Source organism: Pezoporus flaviventris, unplaced genomic scaffold (genome assembly GCF_033815535.1).
Source record: "Pezoporus flaviventris isolate CSIRO_AGI_PZ_B2104156 unplaced genomic scaffold, CSIRO_AGI_Pfla_v1 ptg000001l, whole genome shotgun sequence".
Lineage (NCBI taxonomy): Eukaryota > Metazoa > Chordata > Aves > Psittaciformes > Psittacidae > Pezoporus > Pezoporus flaviventris.
Window position 1 is genome coordinate 17,472,488 of NW_026892549.1, and position 20,908 is coordinate 17,493,395.

At 43.2% G+C, this 20,908-nt stretch overlaps 1 protein-coding gene across 2 annotated transcripts in view; it reads right to left on the reverse strand.

Annotated features, from left to right (window-relative positions):
* The window catches only part of ACVR1 (activin A receptor type 1), a 63,952-nt gene extending 43,340 nt beyond the window's left edge, over positions 1-20,612 (reverse strand). Inside the window, exon 1 of one of the 2 annotated variants that reach the window (XM_061446332.1) lies at positions 20,466-20,612. The gene's annotated coding sequence lies outside the window, so the exon portion shown is untranslated. Of the gene's footprint in view, positions 1-19,984; positions 20,203-20,465 lie in introns of those variants that run through there. The other variant, XM_061446322.1, reaches the window with a different exon arrangement.
* Between the last annotated feature and the right edge of the window lie 296 nt (positions 20,613-20,908).

Sequence of the window (20,908 nt, forward strand, 5' to 3'; positions counted from 1 at the left end):
AGGTAGGCAGCAGGACTCTCCTACACCCAGATTTTCTTTCCCCATCTTCTTCCAGCAAACATGTACAACAGCACATTTATTCTGAAGTTTTCCCTACAGCCCAATCCTGTAGGATTTCTAAGGATGGTGCTTCTGGGACATCAAGCAATGCTTATAAAACCACAGCTGATCAGCCAGCCAGCTCCAGGCATGTACTCCTACCTCTGTGGTAAAAAACATGGCAAAAAGGGTTAAAGCATTACAATCCTAGCCTATGTTAACATGCATGTCTAACTGGCAAAGACCATACATGCATGTTCCAAGTACCTCTTACTATGTAAGACCAAAACACACCAGGTCCCTCCCACCCACCAAAAACACAAATCCAAGCCTTTGTTTCAATAAATTACACAAATTGTGACATAGACAAGTTTATCAAAGATAAAAGCAGCAAACAGACATGACTTCAGATACCACAATCTGCAACAGCTTGGCTCCTCCGTAGATTAGATGAGTCTGTGTCAGCATTATTATCTTTGAACTTTATAGTATTAAGGCAAGTGAACTGAGCATTCTTACACAAACTGCTCACAGAAATCAAAAAACCCTGAAGGACAACTATGCCACAATGGAAGGGAGAAGCAATGGGAGAAGCAGGCCAGTGACCAGAAATTGCTATTTCCTAGACTCAAAAATGAAAAGAAATAATTATTAAGGAAGAAATAGGCAGAACTGTGTCAGCCATTTTAAAAATAAACTGCTCAAACATTTTAGGAGTACGCATGAAAGGAGGAACAGGTCAGGAAGAGACACAGAACACAGCACATTTATATATTTTAATACAATGTAACATGGAAAATAGATTATTATGCATAGAACCTATAGGCTAGTACAGGAAATTGCATTCCTGGCCACTACATATACTCCTAACAAGCATTTCAGCAGTTGTGATTTATCCTGGTCCCTTTACTGGAAGCTGCCACTACCACATGTGGCTCATAGCTGTCCAGAAGAGGCCAAGACTTACACCCACGTTTTGGAATGGAGTGCCATCTGATATACACCAGAAACAGAGCTTGCAGCTTAGCTTCCTACAGAAGGAATCGAGCACATGCACACCCAAACAATTCTGGCAATCAATGGAACTCTTCACTCTGGTGAAGCCACACTGGTGCTCCAAGACAAAACTCTGAAGAGCCCTCTGCCCCTCAAAGGAGGTGTCACTGCCATCCAATTGCCCCAGCCTTGTGCCACCACCCAACATCCACAGTCAGCTACTGAAGGTGAGCAAGTAGGACTCTAAAATGCTGGGGAAGGGGAGAGGGGGAGAAGAAAGGGGGCTAAGAGTCAACTTTTAACTGGAGGAAAACAAAAAGGGGGGAGGGATTTGCAGACCAAGCAAAACCCCACTGCTATCCAAGGAAGTTAGTGTTAGTTTTACTTTAATACTTCCCAGCCTCTGCAGCTGTCTCCTCTCACAGTTGGCACTGATCACCGCCAATCTGGGACTTACTGCCAGTGAAGAGGCATTGTTTTACGGGCTACTTAGGCAGTGAGTGCATCATTAATGGAGGTTTTATCTCCCCATTTTTCCTGTCAGTACAGAACCAGCCAGTCTGACTCTGTTAACATTAAGAATGCTTATTTTTCCCCTACTCACTATCTCCAAGCCAAAACAACATCTGGAACTTTAGACTACCATACAGAGAAGAGAGACAGATTAAAACTGGAAAAAGCTACACACCAGCTTCCAGAGCTTTGTATGTTCTTCCTTTTATCCATATTTCCCACACATACCTTCCAAAACAGCTCTACTGAGAGAAAAAAACGAGTCACTCACACTCACAACACAATGTAAAGGCCTTTTCATTTCAAAAACATCTCAAAAAGATTATCAGAAAAATAACAGGAACAAAATTGATATGAAAGTTTAGAGTAAGAATTGACCAATGCTCTTTAAACAAAACAAAGGTGACATACCGGTGACCTAGAAAAGGAAATTAAAGAAATATTACTGGTGTGTGTTACTTGTTAAAGTAATGGAAAAACAACCTGGCGCCATTTCAGCACACATAAATGTCCCACTTTAACAGACAGCTGTCTCCAGTGTCATTTAAGTATGCTTTTTGCTTAGATCATGTTCAATGAATCATGAAAATCAATACAGAGAAAAACATAAAACCATGCTGTAGACAGGCACAGAGATCGAGCATGTACCAACTAGCACCAGCCTTTTCTGGAGAAAGACATGCCAAATAAACACAGACTAGTTTTTCCAACAACATTTAACTCTTAGTAGTTAATTAACAGAAGTCATGACTACTGGTTATTTTCTAACCACCTATCACACTGAGGAGAATTACAAACTTAAGGCTTACCTCCAAAGAAACACTCTCCCACTTGTTTGCCTGCCTTCTCCCCCCAAGAGACGGCACACCTAGTCTCGGCAAAGACCTGGCTTCCAGCCCAGCACTCAGCTCCCCACCACGGTGTACATGCAGCATAACCAGGCGCTCTGGGAAAACGGAGCCCGGCGATCGTGGCAGTGATGTTTTCCACCCACTGCTCACCAGCAGCACCCACCAATTGAGGCCAGGGCTGACTGAGCATGGTGCTTCCTGCGGTTGGTCCAGCACTGTGGGCCTGCTGCAAAACCCACCCTCAGTCCTCAAAGCAGTGGGTATATCAACCCAGCGCTGCCTCCCATCCTCCCCACGATGTTGCTGTGTGCAAAGCAACGAATGCTGTCACAGAAGGAATTTTCTTTCCTGTAACGTACAGACCTCCCAGACAAATTATACAGTTTATGGTCCTGGGCCACAGAAAGCTGCCTTGCTGATAAAGTGCTGCGAAATGCTTTTTTTTTCAGCTGACAATCACGTAAAATGAATGTGAATAACCAAAGCAGAATAAAACGTATGTTTTCAGGAACAAACAAAACGCGTCACGGGTTTCTAGATCTAGCAGCAGAGTTTTAACATAACACAGACTGGAAACCAATTAAAACAGTTCCTGCTGAACAGAACCCATCATGTTGCAAGTGGAAGAACAGAGTGCCAACCACTACATTGTACAACCATTTTAACTAAGTCTTATAGCAATGACAATCAGCCTCAAATAGACATCTCATGCCAACTTTGGAGAAGCAACAACAGCATATGCTCAAATGGCAACCTGCTACTGAATACATACAAAAAAACTCTATGAAACACTTCAGAAATTACTAATGTTTTAGCAGAATTTTCCTTTGCACGCAGCTCTTGCCTATTTCCAAGGCACCTCGTAACTTCCTGGCTATTTCCCTTCTGAACAGAAGGATTAACTAGAAGCAATAACACTCAGAAGCACTGTCATAGCAATAGCCTCCCCACACCCTCAGACCCGCTAACAGCAAGCTGTGCCATCACCCAGTGCCCCCTGCCACTACAGATCTCCAAATCCACACTGCAGGCAGCCTGGTACTCCAAATAATGCTAAGCACAGGAGAGCAAGCAAGCAAATCAGAGCCAAATAAATTAATGCTTTATCAGTGCTTTTAATAAATTGTTTTTTCTATGTCAGCTGGCTGAACAAACACAGAAATTACTAAAACATCTCCAAAACTCCCAGAATTAATTGAATAATATGAACTTGGCAATATGAACTCATGAAAAAAAGAAAAAAAAGCCATCCCTACAGTCAGTTGCCTTCTCTAGGTGTATCATTCACCATGGACATGGAGAAGATTGCATCTGTCTGTACAACTGCATTGTAGTTGAAACTTTGGGCTTGAACTAACTGTTGCCTGATGGAAGGGACTTCCTTCTTGTCCTACTTGCAATTTTTACAAAGGATCATCTAAGATTCCTCATGGATTCCCAGAGCAGAGACAACTGAGACCAGGACTGGCAGAGCCTGCAACTAGCAAACCAGTGAACTGCTACTGCAGGAAGTTCCCTGTTGGTCAGGTTTGGTTTCTTATGAAGAACCACTTATACAACGTCTTCTCTCTGCCTAGAATTTTTCTGAACAAGAGCAATGCAGTATTTTCTTAATATCTAGTTCATGACAATGTATTAAACTGAAACTGAGCTACCTACAAAAGTTACATGGCACTTAACTAAGTCAATTAGCTAAGAAAAGCACTTTGATTTCTCCTCTTCTTATGTTCCCTTACTAACACCATGACCATTTTCACTCACTCCAAGTCCTTCAAGGAGATCACTTTCACTCCATATTCTGGAACTGCCCCTATCCTTCACCTCCCCCCATTTGCCTTCCAGCTCATGCACTCTCCCTTTGACCACTGTCTCTTTCAGCTATCTTCTGCTCTAGAGCTTCAACAAACACTAAATAGCAGATAATTTTCAATCTTACAAGTCTTTACAATCCTTACAAAAGGGTTAGCTTGAACCTGAGCTAATATCACAGAGAAAAGTTAAAAAAGGCAATAATGAATGGCACCTGAAATATTTCCTCCATCAGCCATACAGCCAACAGGAATGTGGAGCCTGGGGTCAATCTCATCAGGGCACTTCAGCAGCAGAAGGCTAGGAAGAGAGGGGCAATTCACTGCCTCTTCCACCCTCACACCTTTTTTTTAAGTAGCTTTCATAACTGAATGCAGTGCTTGATCTCGAAATACTTTTCTCCAGAAGGGGTCAATACCTTTTTTATTTCCTTTTTTCCTATCTGCTCTGAAGGGTGCAGCCAGGGTGCCAACCAGCTGTGATATTTTGCAATGACATTCAACCTTCAACACAGCAGCTGGGGTCTGGTGAAGACAAGTGTTGCTGGACACAAGTTAACACTGATCCACAGATACAAAAATCATGCTCTAAGGCAGATAATACTAATAAGATGACTTCTTACCTGCAGCTGTTTAGAAGGCCATGTATTTCAGGACCTGCAACTGTACATTACCTTCCAGTTCTCAAGCAGCAACTAAACTATACATATCTCACTGCTGCACTCCATCTATTTCTTCCTTTAAAACCCTGCAACTCTTATGCCTATGTATGACCAAAGGTAGACAACCTCGTACTAGCACCCCATGCAAGACAGAGAGCCTAAGGCGCGTCTTGCCTACAAACTCCTGGGAACATGAATTCTTGCAAAGACTTTGCCTGATGGTCTGTATTTGACCATATCAGTGCAGCCTGAGCTGGAGAGGAAAGGGTAAGAGATGTCTGAATGGCTCTGTCATCGCCTGTGCTGCCATTGAACCTTGACACAGGCAATAGCAGCAGCACCAGCTCAGTGCAGGCAGACTGAGCCATGGTACAGAGCCCAGAAACTCTGTGGTTCCCACAAGCAGGACTGCAAAGAAATCAAAAGGCTTCAAAATAATTTTGTGGTAAACGTCCTAGGGCAGAGTTGCCAAACTAGCAATTCTGGGGAGGGCTGTATGAGCTAGGGATCTCTGCAGGTCTGCACTGCTCCCCAGGAGAAAACAATCCTTGGCCACCTGAAAATCCAGCCAGTCTACACAAGCTGCTTCAGGCAAGCACCACACAGAATTATTTAGCACTACATAGAGTATTTCCATCCTTCCTAGGCTCCAATTCTCTGAACCACAGCTTTAAGGGCTATGTTAAGCCACACTGGCATTAGAGAAATTCTCTTACAGAATGGTAAAGGTTTCTTTGGACCTTCCACAGCACTTTAAGAGTTTGCTTCTTCATCCTCTTCCTCTCACCTCCTCCCTCAAATTCAAAAAACTTACTCTTACAAATGCATAAAACCACAGCAAGATTATTTCAAAACATTTTGTATCCCCAACCCATTCCAGCTCACACTGCATAAATGCACAGAATGAACATCCAATACCCCTTAGTACAGCCACAGTGTCTCTCTTACTGCAGCCATTCTACTCAAGCAGGAAATTCTGTACGCAGGATGGATGCATGGAATGGAAGTTTCTTTGGACTCCTAACAGGAAAAAATTAGCTACAGAAAATGTAAAATAAGCCCTACTGAGTAATTATGTGAGCATAATAATTCAAAGAAAAGCCAAGCAAAATTCAGTGTTAAAAACAAATCAACCCAAGAAAACCCCACACCATCTGGGTCTTTACCTGGTTTTCTGAAGTTGTTGAAACAGCATTTTATATTTGCACAGATGGAATACTAATTTCAGGTTTTGGTATGTATTTAAGTCCTTCCAAGTTGATCAAGGCGATTTAAATTACCAAGGTGAGTCACAATTTAACTGTTACACCTGATTTTGCACTTATTTTTTGTTCTTTTCTAAAGAAAGGTTAATTATTGTCCCACACAAGTGAACACATTGTTAAAACTAAATATGGAGACTTTAAAAAAACATTTCCTGTTGGGGGGGGGGGGGGGGGAAGCAGCCTTGTTAAGAATATCAGGGGACAAAAGGGAAGAAGATAACTTTTGACTGTTACTGAGAGTATGCTGTGCCAGTAATGAGTTCTTGCAGTAATGAGAGGTACAGCCCCCCGAGTTTCTGTAGCAAATCTTTGCTCACTCCAACCCATAATTCAGGCAAAAGCAATGCAAAAACTATCTGGTGTAACAGAGAGAGAGAGAAACAGAACAAGTGTGCTCTAAAAGAAGCACCCAGCACAGGAAGGAGTGGGCACACAAGCAGGAGCTCAGGTGAAAGGGCAGCACAAGTCACAGCTGTTGAGGAAGGGCTGGTTTACACTGTTTGGCATATTGCATTAACCAAGCCTCAACCAAGGCAGCTTCATGCCTCTAGTTTCATATGCAGGAACCCATGTTCCCAGTTCACAGAATCATAGAATCAACTAAGTTGGAAAAACCTTGAAGGTCATCAAATCCAACCTCTACCCCATGACTGCCAAGTCCACCATTAAAACATGTCATAAGGGCATCTACACAGGGTTTGAACACGTCCAGGGATGGTGATTCCACCATTTCCCTGGGCAGCCTGTTCCACTGCCCAACTACCCTTTCGGTGAAGAAATTTTTCCTAATATCCAGTCTAAACCCCCCCGGCACAGCTTGAGGCTGTTTCCTCTTGTCCTTTCACTTATTACTCAGAGAGGAGACCAGCCACCTTCTCACTCCAGCCTCCTTCCAGAGGAGTGGTAAGGTCTTCCCTGAGCCTTTTCTTCTCCACACTTTTTATAGTTCACATTTGATTATAAAGTGACACGTATATTTTGATTACTTGCTCTTACAAATAGAACATTTCAAAAGTTTCCTTTTAAGTGGCAAATAGGCTTACAACAGCTTGACTGTGCTAATTATGCATGGAAAGTTATCACAACATTTTGCTATTAAACCCCATTTATTAGAAAAAGGACACTACACAGGCAGTTATTGAACTAAATAAGCCAAAAACCAGCCAGCTGATCTTGCCATCTGGGTGACCTGGGGGAGTTGGGAAGATTAGCTCACCCTGTTTCTAAGTTCACAGATCAGATAGAAAGATGTTTCTCTGCTTTTGGGAGTCCCTGTTCTGAACCCACCAGCCCAGCAGGGTGGAGGTGCCACACTTCTGGCCAAGTGGCTGCCACTGTACCTGACTACTGGCACTGGCCACCAACCTGCATCAACTCCCTTCAGCAGCAAGCACCCACCAGCCTGCACACCACCCCAAAGGGACAGACATGAAGAATTTTTGAGCAATCTCCAAAATGTCTTAGATGGAGAGGGAGTGTTTAATCACCTTTAAATCATCTTCATTATGGAACTGAGGCAAGCGTTTAATAAACATTATTTAGCATTTACTGTGTTCTTTTATGAAAAACAACAAAGTAATAGAAATACAAATGAAATTCAACCCAAAACAGTTCAACCATTTAGGTTAGTTTCAACTTTTACACTTCAAACACACAACAGCAAAGGTGAAGTCTATTTCTTCAGGACCCCAGCCTTCATATCGCTTCAGGGGTGAGTCAGCTCGGGGATTAAAATCTCATTATTTCCTCAAATTCTTCCACAGAGGTCAAAGTTTCAGCTTGCTAGTTTTTAACTAAATTCAGAGTAAAATCCAATGCTAATTTAGTTTATATGTTTTGCATGGAAAATCTTTACTATGTTCATTTTATTTAAACATTTTAAATCACTTGCAACAGAGAAGGTGGTTTTCCTTTTTTAATGTTTGTTTCAAGATCAATAGACCAACAGAACCTCCTTTAATATTTAGATACTTAAATACTTCCTCAGTGTCTTAAGAAACTGATCGAATACTGTGTCTGAAAACCCTCTGTGCTTTCTTCTTACTATGTGAGAAAGTACTTCAGTACTAAGCTACAACACATGGTTACCCATACAAGCCTCATTTCTTTGCTTTCTTTGGTGTTGCTTTGCTTCTTGACACAGTAGCATTCTTGACCAATAATTATTATTACCCAAAAAGACAACATATGAAGCATTTTTTTTTCTTTCAGTTGGTAGAACCAGAGATGACTGCATATTGGCTGTAATCCTAAAAACAATTTGGGTAAAAACTATAAGCTGCATCAGTCTGTCAATTAACACATTTAACCTACATCTTTTTCATACAATTGTGATATGTAAATTGTGTTAAATTAGACATCTTCACCTGGCCCAACATTTTTTTTTTTTAATTAATATGCCATTACAAACTGAAACAAGGACATCCTTCATTCTCTTGGGACATTCAGCAGCACTGACAGTGCACACAAGCCACCCTACAGGACTTCACACATCTCTGCAGAGCACCTGGAGCACAACACAAAGGACAAGCAAACCCTTAGCATAAAGCTAAGGCAAACATTAAGCTAAAAAGTGAACTGTATTTAGGCAGTTGTTACAGGAAGGCTGTAACACCAAAAGATGAGCTACAGAGAAACTGGAAGAACTGTTCTCAAAACACCTTTCACAAGCTGAGGATGAGCAAGCACATTTGGGGTATACTACATGTTTATGCACCAACTTCTACAACTGCAACGTTCATTTTCAGGAAAATCCCTCACTTCATAGACAACCAAACACACCTGTGGGACTGAAGCGAGATCAATCATGTCAGAAAAGCCTTTTCACTTTATAAGACTCAGAACTCTGAGGGGGAGGGGGGGAAACAAATACATTTCATACCCTTTCACACTACTGGCACACCAAACACTCAGAGATTTCATTTTACAGGTTACTGTTTACTGCTGTTTTGTTTTCATTTTCCTTCATGTTCACATTGGTCAGTGTTTTAGTAAGAAACCTTTTCTACACACACTTAACTGCTATGAAAGAATTCAGCAGATGCCCACCGAGTCCTACTCCTTTGAGGGACCTTGAAGTCCAACCTGCAGAGGGTCACTTCCAGTGCAGTCCACACAATGGAGGCAAACAGCCTTGCACCGTGCAGAGCAGTTTAAAAAACAGTCCTCACTCACCCTGTGAGATGTTACACATTCTACTAGGAATTGTTCAGGTAAGACAATCCAGAATCAAACATGCAATCCCATGCCATCACATTTCTTCTCACTTGCCACCAAGAGCCTTATTGGTGACAGGACACTACAGCTTACCAGTACATCAACAAGGACATGGAAACTGAATGGTAATTACTAACACACACTACCTCCAGGTTCAGGAATATGTTTGCAACTACGATTTCACCCATATTCACAAAACACCAAGTATATGCACAGAGCTGAACAGCATCAATTATCAAGTAATAAGAAATAACTTTTTTTTTGCTAACCCCTTTCACAGTGACATGCAGAAGTCCCATGAAGTCTGCCCAAGCATCATCCTTCTTTCACCTCTACCCCCACCAACTACTTCTGTCTGTAAAAAGACCCAAACTCAAAGGAGAGTTCTGGGGAACTGAGATAAAAAGGCCTGACAGAAAAAAAAAAAAAACAACAAACCACCTTCACTCCAGCACAGGGGTTCTTCCCCCTGTAGAACTTGTGATGTCAAGACGACTTTCAGTTCACAGGCCTTTGCATTCCAAACTGAAGCCCTTACACAAAGCAGATCACACTGTTTTTCCAAGTTCCAGGCTGGTTCTAGTCTCACTTCTACAGGCAAAGGATGACAAATCCTTTGTCATCCTCTTTGCCTATATGTAGAAGGAAACTCCTTTGCTCTCCCAGTTTCTCCACAAAGTCCTCTAATTTCCCCAAATGCTGTGAAGTCCTACAATCACATAATCCTGCAAAGAAGTCCATCCTGTTATGAATCTTTCAGGAACAAAAGGCGCACAAAGTAATCTTTAGAGAAAGGCGCACATGCCATTCTCAACTAGGCAGCAGCAAGAGAGCCCTCTCCACTCACCCTGAACTATCAAACTTAAGCATTTCTACCAGAAGGCAGTTGAAAGATACGAGTAGGCTCCCTCCCTCCCCAGAAAAAGTTGGGTTTGTCAATTTGCTTTGCTTTTCATCATCTTGGGGTACACATGTCTGAAGAAGCACACTTCCTTCTCTTTCCAGATTTTCCATCATAGCCATGAAAAACTTTAATCTCCCTCTTCAAGGAGAGAGCCTGTTGATATCTTCAACCAGGTCCAAAAAGAACTGTCAAGTACCATGAGACAAACACTGCAGTATCTCAAAAGATGCGAGTTAGAAGTTTCCCTACATTAGGAAATGGGCAGGGATGCCTCTTGCTATTCCTTGTGGGAATAGTACAGGTGCTAGCAGGAAACTCACTTGGGCCATATAAGGACTGGTACCACAGAGTAAGAATGACAAGATAACTGTGCAGAGGAACAGTAGCTTCTGAAATGCATCTACTTTACTTCTGAAGAGCCTCAAAATATAAACAAGCTCTCAAAATCCTTTTCTTTGTTCTTCATCTGCCACTCTGTTGATGTGCTGTGGCTCTATTAATCCAGCCTTGCAGAACAACTTCAAGTTAATTCATCTTTTCCATTTGCTTTAGTCCACTCCCCAAAGCTCTATATCCAGTACTTATTTGTTTTAAAGCTAAGCCAAAATCATTCAAATGCTAACATTTCAGGGCCTTCAGTACTCTTGCTTGCATGCAGTAGGGCCTCTTTTAGAATAAAGAGCATCCATTTGGGGAACTAAACCAACGTAACTGTAATTGGTCTACATGTCAAAGTCTTACAAATCTCCAGACTGAGACCAAAGCAAGTTTCACTCCTAGCAGACCCTTTGTTAAAGAAAGCCTAAAACAGCATTGCAGACTCAGAAACACCGATTTTTCATCAGAGACTCCAGTAACTGCAGAAGAAAACCAACAGCTTCTAAAACTGAGCTTGGCCTTCTGGCTCATAACTGCATGTCATCTTGGCTTTCCTAATGGAGAAACAAGATATAAGTTTCCTCAAAATCCTGGATGCTGTTGTACATTAGAGCCCAATAAATGTTTTATTTGAATACCTAAGCAACATCCAGGATCAAATCCCAACTAAAGAGATGAAGTCAAAGACTTTTCCAGCCATTAAAAAAAAATTTTAAAAAAGCCACTTTTGCACAAGGGATGGAAATACCATATTTCTTTGGATCAATATTTTAATGGCACTTAGGATTTTATAATTTAGGAACAGTCATATCAGCACACTGATTCTTCAGAATATTATTTGCATCATAAAGAACGTTTATGGAGGGCTCTAAATAGCTTCAGATTTTGGAACAGGTTTTGCAGAACAATTATGCACAAGTTCGCTTCAGAGGTATGGACACAAGTCTTAGAAATGTGTAAAATGCCTACACAAAGACAGAAAAAAACCCTCTTGCTTAGGCAAGCTGGAACATATTACTCATTAAGGTTATTCTCAACTAAAGACTGATGCAAACATGCTGGGTCCACAAACACACACACAGAAAGCGTCTACGTGGCATTTCTGGCACGTTTGTAAAGGCCTAATTGACAATCAACTAACATGAGGTTAAGAGATAGACACAGGAGTTGTTCAAGAATTTTTAAGTAGTGCACAGTCCTGACAACAAAAGCCAAGGGGCAGGATCCATGAGAACCGACATGGAGGAGAGACCAAGTTATGATTCACATGAAAAACAGGAAGCCACCAGTCATACTTCAAGCTGCACCTTTACCAGGGCTGCATGCACATGATGCAGGAATTTGCAGGTAGGGGCAACATATCCCAGGTTTCTTTGCAACCTTTTAGGTGCAGCTTTTTCTTTTCTTCCAGTGACTTGAAATAACTTGCATGTTTCTTTCTGGACAGAGTAGGGTTCACAATATGCAAAGATGTTGAAGGACAGCCAATACTCAAATGATTTAACCTTCATCATAACCACAAAGTGAACACGTACTTCTGCTCTTACACAGACCTGTGTTCAGTTGGCTAGTCTCCACAGAAAGGGCTTCTAAATTGCAGCAAAGGGTTCTGCAGGAGAGAAAGAACTACATCAAAAGAAGACCCTTAGTGAAGACAGCCCCTGAATCAAGATAAGCAGAGACAGTCCCACACTACATTTATACCTTATTACCCTTGAGATGAAAAGCAGGCAGAGTGAAAACTGCCGTGCAAGCATCTTTTTATCATCAACATTTCATTTAGACTCAGGATGTGTACAGGTTTTACAATTCAGACAAAAAACACAGGTCAAGTGGAATAAAAACTGCTTAGCTCAATGCCCACTAAGTAAGAATGAATGTCTAGAAAAGAAATCAAGAATTCTAGCTTAAGTTCTCCAGCTATGTATTTTTCTATTTTATTCACAATCACCAAGAAGCACAAACACATCCAGCTTGGTTTTGTGTTTCTGATTTTGGGGTTGGTTTTTGCTGGGTTGTTGGTTTTGTTTGTTTTTTTTTTCCTCGAATTCCCAAGCATCAGCACTTTTTTTCCGCGAGCTACAAGTACATCTAAAATAGATGGCTTTTTTTTTAGAATGCACAACTTATTTTAATTCCACTCCTAAGTAGATATGAATTAGTAATTTAATACTCAGACTAGTGCACTACAAGTCATGTCTTTTTACTCTGACAATAAAAAATAAGAAGTCACACATGCTATAATACTACAAGATTGACTGCCACATAAAACCCATTGCCAAATCATCCTACAGCCTGGGATTTGCCCAGCCCATGCAATCAAAATCGATGTTTTAAACGGCTGCTACACAGACCTGTAGCTTCAACAGGCAGTTACACTCAAGCAGCAGTATAAAGTGTAATTTAATGGATGAAAGAAACAACCCAAAAAATATTGCTCCTTATGAAGTCAAGAAGAGTTTCAACATGCAACATGGACATGATTTTTAACAATAATAAACAACCTACAAGTTTTTCTCTAACATAACACGGTACAACTAATTTATCCTCTTAAACCAAACTATTATCTTTTCATTTTATTTTCTCTTTTAAGATTCAGCCTTAAGATGAGTTAATTGTTGCAGTCCTCCTACACAAACACAAGAGACAAGTTTATTGCAGTGGAGAGCCCTAAATAGCACAGTCTGTTTTAGGCTGACTAATACAAACACGCATTCTGTTTAATTTTACATTTGTTCCTAGGGAGATTTAGCTCTCATCTCTTCTACCTCCAATTCAATACTAGCTGCCATCATAGGAAATCATCCACCCCTATGGGGACGAGTAACGCAGGCAGATCCAATGTTGTCCATGGCATCTCACAGGGGACAGGCTGGCTATCATGCTAGTCACAAGCCCTACAAGAAGGAAGGACAAGAGGGCCTTGGGGCCATGGCATGAAAGCCATGACATGCAGAACTTCCAAAAACCAACCAGGGCCAAAGAGCACGCAGGCACCAAAGAAACCCACAGGAACTCTTCCAGGGGAGTGGATCACACCAGGTCTACTCTGGCACCAACAAACAAGTCCAAAGCACTCTGCAAACAGCCTTGGTCACAGACAGAAGAGTCAACACACCCGTAACACACCAAGTAAGGCAACGGTATTCACAAAGACGAGGTAGCACACAGAGTCCACCACGTCTGCCCAACCACTACCACCCTCCTTAGCAACAGCATGAAAAACAACAAACCTGTAATTAATTTACATTACAACTAAACTGGCAAAGACAGACTAAGTTTTAATTAAATTAATGCCTTATCCAGTTCACCATATGGCCATAGAGATGCCAGCACAGGAGAAAGAACAGCACAGGGAGAGGGACAAGCATGACTGCTTACTTCCCTGGCATAAACCAGCAAAATGGCTTGCACAACCACAACACCAACTGCCTAAAACTACTCAGCCAGAAACCTCAGGCCATTCGGAGAGGAAGGTTGAAGGGGCCTGCTGAGGCACACCAACTTACGAAAGCAGAGATCAGCAGCTTGCAGGACTTCAAAAGGAAGCCACTTCTAACCTCCAAGCTATCTGCTCAGCCAAAGGCAGCTGTCAAAAAGCTGCCAACCTGCTCCTACTGTTACAGGATATTTGCCAGACAAGCACCAGACCTGCAATTAGAAGAGGTGTTTGCTGGCCTCTCTTCTGCAACTTATTAGCACAGAGGTAAAAGCTGGTAGTCAGCACAAGAAATGCCTGATCTCCAGTGAGCACAATTCATTACAACTGCTCCGCAACACAAGGAAGAGGTTCTCCTACCAGTTTCCATTCAACTAAGGACGATCTGTGTCTTCGGCATGCAGAGGAGGAATATTCTAAGTACATAGGATAGAAGGTTAAGAGTTGTAGCAGCATCTCCTCTTCTGTAAAAAGGCCCAGAAAATAGCTGTTGGCATTCTCCTCTACCACCTCCTACCTCCCCATCTTTGTTCATTCCAGACAAGGCAAATGAAGAGTTCAAACTCTGCCTTGAATAATCACCAACCATGAGTTCTTCTGTTTTAATAAGCTTCTTCCTGAACAAGCTGTAGTCTTCCTTTTCCTAAATCAGACTTGAGTTAATTTACAACAGGCTACAACTTCCACATGCATCTTTTCAGAAGCATTACAGGTAGCAAACAGTAATGTGGCTTGACACTCCCAAGAGCATTTCAAAAGTGGGGGATGCACTGACAAAAATGGCTTCTAGCGATGAGCAACCATTTAGCTGCCTTTTTCAGGTCAACAGGAGAAACAGAAGAAGCACAAAACATACACCTAACTCAACAGTAGCCTGCTGACTCAAGAGGCAAGCAGAAGATGCTTAGGAAGAAGCACAAGGACACAGCATGCAAAGGTCACACTTTCACCTTCTTCTGGCCCCTGACCCCATGCTTCCCAGTCAGAGACAAATTCCAAAGCCTAAACTGCATCTGGACTACTGTATTTAATGATCCATCCACCGATCTACAAACATATAAAATTCCTTACAAAAAAAAAAAAAAATCTTTTGAATGTCCCACTGCCATTATTCTGTAACTTGAACAGGCACTACACAAAACCTTTATTTTTCCTAATTTCAAAACTGCTATCAACAACACACAACATTCCCCATTTCTTGCATCATAAGAAAAAAAATATAAAATCGTCATTTCTCATTTACTCACATTTCAGTTGTGACTTTAAGACCTCTAATACCATACTCTTTGAAACATCTCTATCCTCAGCAAATGAGTTAAGTCAGACATGTTGCACCTACACCACCTTACAAAGCTTTGTAGAACTAGACTGAGCCAACCCCATGTAAAACAGCAGGTCCTGAGCACAAAGAAACTGGATCTGAACAAAAAAGGAGTTACTCCAATTGCCTAGAGACTTATGCTGCCTTTGTACTCAAACAGAACAGAGCACAACCACTTGAGATGAGGGACGTTGATCTTGGGATCTTTAGAGGAGTTTAAGACCTGGTGGCACACTAATTTTCAGACACAGAGAATGCAAAACATGTTCAAACGAGAACTGGGCAGAATCCTCGGTCCAACAGGCCCTGGGATCCAACCTCACTGCCTGGCCTGCCAGGCATAGCCACTATGCCACAGAGCAGTATTCACGGTTAGCACTGGTTCAGCAAACAAGGTGGAGCACCAACAACCAGGATGAATACAGCATGAAATGAAAGAGCAGATCAAAAGAACCCTGTTTAAAGATGGGATCGTATAACAACTGGCAGACCGTGATGCAGCACCTGATGTTGACTACTTACCAGCAGATGAATCACACGGTCAGTTCTGACCTTCCAGGGGAAGGACAGCATCTGAACTGCTAGCAAAGAACACCATCAAATTTCTAAAATGTATCACTACTTCATTTCACATGAAAAAAATAGTAATGTACTTATTTCACTAGGAATATCAGCATACTTCTCATGTTCCTTAGAGAAAACAGTTGGCATCCCACAGAATTACTGTCAAAGGCTAGACTCAATGCTACTTTATCACCAGTTAGTTCACTGTAGATCTTGTTACAAGAGTAAAATTTTGAGAGCATGTACCAAATCCTAGCAAGACTTACAAATGCAAATCACCTTAAAGGAGGAACCTGTGAACTCTGAGCTACATACATATAATTGCAAAAGAACACATTTTAAGGAAAGGATCTCCTATCAGCTGAAACTGGGTCATGTGCATGATCCTGGTCCAATATACCACAGAAAATTATTTCATTATAACTACTTAATGCCATTAGACTACACTGTCTTACTTTTGAAAGCATTAACCTAAACTGTGTTTTGCCTGAAAAAAAGGAATTTCTTGAAAGCATTTCCATGGAACTCCATAAATTTCACAGTCAACAGCATCTTCTAAATTCATACTATCAAAATACTTGTAAACTTTTGGAAAGCTGAATTCACATCACTGCTAAGAAATACCATCATTCCTTACTTTACAGATACACACAGATATGCAAAAGATGCAAATTAGTTATGTACTTAACATGTAGTTGCTGAACTTGTCTAGAGCAGAACTTAAAAGGTGCCTTCTTAGACAGTGTTGGATACCTTTGTAACTAACATGCTTTTAAACTGTCTGTCTTGACTACCCTCAAATCTCAAAGCAAATAACCTATCGCCTAACAGGCAAGCATGCCCTCATCAAGGCCAGCCTGCAATCCACCCTAACCAATCTGCATGAATTCTTACACACAGAGAGTCTGGGAGAGAGCAATTACCGCTCAGAAACCAACTGCATTCAACACCACCACTGTAATCTTCTACAGCTCTATATAGCTGCCTAGGTGAGTGGGCTAAGTTTTTAGCCTGTTTCATACACAGTCGAATAGATGAAAGATAGAAGAGCAGATAGAGATACCCATTTGAGAGTTCAAATACCCAAGAAGACAAGTGAACACAAGCAAGGCTGGTTTTTCTTTTCGCAGGGATGAGGGGGCTAAAAGGATGCCTAATTATTTTACAACGGCTGTCCCTAGATCCTATTTTAGCATCAGGCTTTCATTAAATATAAGCATGACTTCAGAGTACCAGCTGTCCAAAAAAACTGCGAAAAACAACAAAAAAAAACATACACAACCCACCCATAACACCCCACTGGTGTTCTTTCCCCCGCCTTTGTTCTCTTCCTACCCCAAGAGCTTCTTCACTGCTCAAGAGCCCACTGCTTTCTCCATTCCTAAGAAGCATGCAGCTTGTGAAAGAGCAAAACAAGGACAGAGCACAGCTTCAAAGAGAGAGATGATGTTTCTCCAAATGACTTTTATCCCTCTCTCAGACTCATTTCCATCCCTCCAAATAAGCTATTTGATGCTTCTGCTGCTGCTGTGTCTGGCAGTTTTGGCAAGATGATGCAAGTCTCCATTCCTTCCCTGCTGGACACAGTTTGGAGGCAGGCGAATGGTACCACCTCAAGTTACGTTGCCACATGCCTTGCCCCAGCCCTGGCCACCAAGCCTTCTGGTTTTCCCTTCCACCTGCACTGGGATTTACTGACCACAGTCAGGCTGCAATGGCTAAAACAAGAAAAGAAGCCCCACTCTGTTGGCTTGGGGAGACATGAATTTATTCTGGAGAGCTAGCCTCAAAAACAGGCAAGTTCTGCAGGAAATGGCTATATTTAGACCTCCCCTTTCACTTCAGCTCCTCAACACATTCACACTCTCCTGCAGAAGAATCTTCCTAAATGGTGTTAGAGGTAAGCTTTCGCAGGTCACCTCAGCAGAAAAATGCAACCGACTGAATACATGCTAATACAGACGATTGTAAACAATCATCAGAATATCAAAAATCCAGCTACTAAGGCACAAAAGCACCTCTCATCTCCCAAAGCATGTTACATTGCAAGCTCCAAGAACATAATATGGCCAAAGTTACTTTATGACTTAAGTCCACCAAGTGTGAGGCTGAACTTCTGCATGCACCACTCAGGCCTTCACAAATACTTTTAAAAGTTAACTACTGGAGCCACAGTATTCTCTACAGAGAGCACAAACACGAATTAACAACATCAACAGCTACATGATCCAGTTTTCTAATGTATATATAAAAATAAGTGATGAGAAAATGAGTTAGCAACAGTTACTGTGCAATGGAACTTGCAGAGTCAACAATGTCTCTGGAAACATCACCAGTCCCCATCAGTAGGATTTCCCTTTCTCAGCTTGCAACTTTGAAACATAAGACTTAAAACTGAAAAAAAAAACCAAACAAAAAAAACCCACAACAACAACAACAAAAAAACTAAATATGTAACAGTTTTCTTCCCTCAGGCTGTTCCATTTAACTAACAGCCTCACCTCCTATACTTTTTGGCCTAACTACAACTCAGAACCACAACACTGATTATTTATAAACTGAAACGGTTGAGGAGTGATCCAAGTCACAGCAACAGACCTTAAAGTTTGTCCTGAGATGGAAACAGGAGCAGACAAAAGGAAGCACCTGTCTTTACAGCATGAGAAGACAAATAAGCAGAGATTTCCAATCGATAACTACTCCCAAGTCCCATGCCATTAGGCAAAGGAGTAGCACCCCCACCCCCCTTAAACAAAGCAGAGGAATGCAGGCCTTATCCCAGCAAACAAAATACTGAGATGGAAGGTAAACCTCTCAAAACATCACACACACTTAGCACCTCCCAGGGAAAGCAGAGTGTATACAGGAACTTTTTGTTCCCCTAAAACAGATCTGTAACACCTCCTCAAAAAAAAAGTTGTGGTCATCAAAGGACCCAGACGTGCACTTGAGAGCTTTCCACATTCAGGGCATCAGCTTTTGCTGATTTCAATTTCAAGGCAACCCAGTACTCTTCAAACAGCACTAGACCTTCAAGGACCAAACCTGGAGAATATTTACAAAGTGCCCGCTGCATTCCAGGTCACTCCTGTTTCTCTGAAGATGAAGTAGAAGGATCATAGTAAAGATCCTATGACAGGAAACAAAAGAAAACTGAAGACTTAAAAATAGACCTGTCATTGCCCACAGCAAACTGCTACAACCATAGGAGTTTTCTTAAATGAAAGGCTGAGATCCACTACAGATGCATTTCAATGCATACCACAACCGTGTAAGACTGGAAAAAGAACCTGTCTTCCAAAAGCTCAATGCATCACTCATAAGTGCCAGTTCTGCAGCTCAGTCCAGAACCTCAAAGTTTACACCTGATGATGCCGCCAGTAACACCACAATCTCTCTCCCAGTTTGCAGAAAATAAAGCGGTTCAGCTCTTGGGTACTGTACAAGTTCTCCTAGAAACAAGTTACTTTAACACATTTTTACAGACTAACAGAGTTGGAAAGGCTACCCAGACAGCTTCCACTACTATATTCATGCATCAGATTTCACAAACCAGCATGTAGTTTTAAAAGCCCTGAGGTTAACACCCAGAACTGAGCGGGCTGCAAAAAAGGCTGCCTGCCTGGAGCAACCCGTCCTCCATCACCAGCAGTCGTGACAAGAATTCAGGCACCAGGCCTACTGTCCCCTTTGTTTCCTCCCAAAATTCAGAGCTGCATGACTCTAAACAGGCAGGCTGGCTTAGACCCCTATAGACTCATGGTGCAGAACACCATCCTATTTGGCCAGAAAAGAAGTGCCTTGAACAGATTGATATGTACAAGGGACTTTGGCCTGTAACTTTCTTCTTCCTACCAAACCACGGACCTGCAGCATACTTACATTAGTAACGCCAGCACAACCATGCTCAAAGAGCTCATTCCGTTGTAGCACAAGCCTGCACCTCCAATTTATATCAGTCTATGTTGTTAAAATTAAGGGGAAAATAAAGGGACCCGAGTCGCCGCTCCTCGCCGCAGCCTGTTTACCGGAGAACCGAGCAACGCTGGTCACCACCATACGTGTGCTTTGCAGCAGCCGCAGGGAACTGGAATCCTTTGTGCCTGCCCCCGGGCTCAAACACAGCTCGGTGCGCTGCGCGGCAGGGTGGGAGCCTGCGCCGGTGGTCGCAGCGCACTCAGCTTTCCATCCCGTGAGGAAAGCCGCTTGCTCGGTGAATCTCCCGGAGTCGGGAGGACAGCCCACAGGAATTTCCCCTCCCGGATTTTACGACGTTCCCTCCTCCTTCCCCCCCCCCCCCCCCAACCTCGGGCAGGGGCCGCGACGACAACAGCCTCTGGGCTGGCGGAGCAGGGGCAGGGCCTGCGCGGCGGGGACGGGCACAGCCCCTCACACCAGCCAGCAGCGGCCGGGCGACCCCCGCCGCGGCTCCCCACGGCCCAAGGCGGCTCCTCCCGCAGCTCCGCGCCTCTCAGCCTCCGGCCCGGCCGAGTGCGCGACTGCACTCACCTCCTCACTGCCGCGGCGGGCTGGCCATGGGCGGCGGGGCCGCCGCGCTTAGGCCCGGCGCTGTCGCTGCCCGCGGCCCGCCCGCATGCCCGCGGCAGCGCCGAGCGGCGGCGGAGCGCTGACAAAGGGGACGGCGCGGCGGGCGGGGAGGCGGCGGGGGCTGTGGCGAAACGCCCCGCCCCGCCAATGGCCGCTGGCGACCGTCACTCTCGGCCCGACGCGTCACTTCCGCCTCATCGCGCCCCCTGGCGGCGGCGAGTGGGGCTCGGCAGCGCCGCTGGTGAGCTGTGGGTCTGGGCAGCGGCTCCGGACCGGCATCTGACCTGCCCCGTAACAGCGCAGTGACCGCGGGAAGAGCCGCAACCGGATACCCCCGAGGCGGGATGGGGCAGCCAGTGCTGCTCTGGGCAATCTGTGCCAGTGCCTCACAAGGAAAAGCTTCT